Consider the following 2,802-nt stretch of genomic DNA (forward strand, 5'->3'; position numbering starts at 1 on the left):
GGGAATGCCAGGGCCAAAAGAATGGGAATGGGTGGGTAGGGAAGTGGGGAGGGGTATGGGGGACTTTTGGGATAGCATTGGAAATGTAACTGAGGAAAATACGTAATAAAAATATTAAAAATTAATAAAAAAAGAAATCATTAAGTTAAACACCAACAATCCAAATAATTCAACTTAAAAATGGGGTACAAAACTAAACAGAATTCTCAACAGAATTTCAAATGCCAGAGAACCATTTAAGAAACGTTCAAAGTCCTTATTCATCAGGGAAATGCAAATCAAAATAACTCTGAGATTGCATCTTACACCTCTCAGAATAGCCATGCAAATCAAAATAACTCTGAGATTGCATCTTACACCTCTCAGAATAGCCAAGTTCAAAATCTCAAGTGATAACACATACTGGTGAGCGTATGAAGCAAGTGGAACACTCCTCCAATGTGAATGGAAGTACAAACATGTAGAACCACTCTGGAAATCATTTGGGTGGTTTTTCAGAAAACTGGGAATAGTTCTACCTCAAGACCATGATATACTACTCCTGAGCATAAACCAAAAGATGCTCTATCATCCCCAAAAGACACTTGATCAACTATGTTCATAGCAACTTTAGTTTTAAGAACCAGAAGCTGGAAACAACCTACATGTTCCTCAACTGAAGAATGGATAAAGAAAATGTGGTACAACACCACAATCGAATACTATTCAACTATGAAAAGTAAAAACATCATGAATTTGCAGGTTAAAGAATTGATCTTAAGAATATCAGCCGGGCATGGTGGCGCACGCCTTTAATCCCAGCACTCGGGAGGCAGAGGCAGGCGGATTTTTGAGTTCGAGGCCAGCCTGGTCTACAGAGTGAGTTTCAGGACAGCCAGAGCTACACAGAGAAACCCTGTCTCGAAAAGAAAAGAAAAAAGAAAAGAAAAGAAAAAAAAGAATATCATCCTTTGTGAGGTAACCTTGTTCCAAGAGGAAATTCCTGGTATGTATTCACTTAAAAATGGCTATTAGCCATAGCACCCAGGATACCCATGCTACACTCCACAGATCCAAGGAGGCTGGACAAGAAAGATGGCTCAAGAGGGGATGTTTGAGTATCACTTGAAAGGGGGTATGGAATGGTCAAGGCAGAAGGAGGGAGGGAAATGGATGGTTGAGAGGATTGATAGGATGGGAGTCAGCAGGTTCAGCTTGGGTGCCGGGAGGGGCAGAGGGAATTGCCATGGTTGCATGGCCATGAGAATGAATGGAGATCTGGAACTAATGGGAGTGGGGATGTAGGGGGCATGTCCAGGATGAGGAGACCTGGGATAGGGAGAGCACACAAAAATCAATGGGGGTATTCGTAGCTGTTACTCACAGCACTGAGGATATGGAGAATTTGAAAGCTACTCGCTGTAGCTACTCAGGAACCCCAGTGGAGGAATAAGGACATGAACCCACTCACAAAACTTTCAACCAAAAACTTATCCTGTGTACAAGAAAGTCAGGCATTGGGGATGGAACAGAGACTGAAGGAACAGCCAACTAATAACCAATAACTTGAGACCCATCCCATGGGCAAGCATCAATCTCTGGTATTATTAATTATATTCTGTTTTTCTTGCAGATAGGAGTCTAGTGTGGCTGTCCTCTGAGATACTCCACCCATGAGCTAACTCAGACAGATGCAGACAACCACAGCCAAAGAGTGGATGGAATTTGGGGAATCTTATGGAAGAAAAGGAGGAAGGATTGTAGCCCCTAAGAAGATAGGAACTCCACAGGAAGATCAACACAATCAACTATCCTGGACCCTTGGGAATCTCAGAGACTGAATCACCAACCAAAGAACATACAAGGGCTGGATGTAAGTATCTCTGTACATATGTATCAGATATGCAGCTTGGCCCTCATGTGCATTCTAAGCAATTGTAGTGGGGGCTATCCCAAAAGGTGTTGCCTGTATGTCATTTATGTTCTTCTAGCTAGGATGACTAGTCTAGCCTTAGTGGGAGAGGATGCACCTTGCCTCATGGAGATTTGGTGTACCAATGTGGGGAGGTAGCCAGTGGGACCTCAATCCTCTCAGAGGAAAAGGGGGGGATTGCAGGAGAGGGTCACCAGGAGGTTGACAATAAGCAGAATGTAAAGTGAATAAGCAATAGTAGTAGTAGTAGTAGTAGTAGTAGTAGTAGTAGTAGTAGTAGTAGTAGTAGAAAATAGTAAATTTGTGGAGAAATATATAACAAGCACAACACTCTGAAAATTTTTACTTGTAATCAGGTAGGAAGAATAGGTTTTAAAGAATTTAATCCTTTCTTAAGCAGAGCTGATATTTAAGATTAATAAATAAGTAAATAATAGATGAATTAGAAGATACTATTTATTCATCATTTTAATATTTGAATAAGACAGCAATGCAAAAAGGGGTATTAGAGAAGAAAATTCTAATCTCACTATGCCCACAGGAATGTAAACAAAAATACAATGTACATCAAAGTCACTGTCATTTTACTTGGTAAACTCAAAATATGAGCTTGGCAATCACTCATTAATATGTACAGTAGAGTATAATTTCTTGGTGACCACACAAGCCATTGTCTCAAGAATTGACACAATTTATAAATCACTCGCAATTATCCTAGAGCTGATATATCCATTCAACAGAGTAGTGATATAAAGAAAATTAACATACAAGAACCTGTAACCTTCCTATACAAATAACAAACATACAGAAGAAGAAATCCGAAAATAAATTCCACCCAAATTGCCTTCAAAGAAACTATTGAATAAACCTAACCAGACAATGGAAATATA

Source organism: Mus caroli, chromosome 2 (assembly GCF_900094665.2).
Source record: "Mus caroli chromosome 2, CAROLI_EIJ_v1.1, whole genome shotgun sequence".
NCBI lineage: Eukaryota > Metazoa > Chordata > Mammalia > Rodentia > Muridae > Mus > Mus caroli.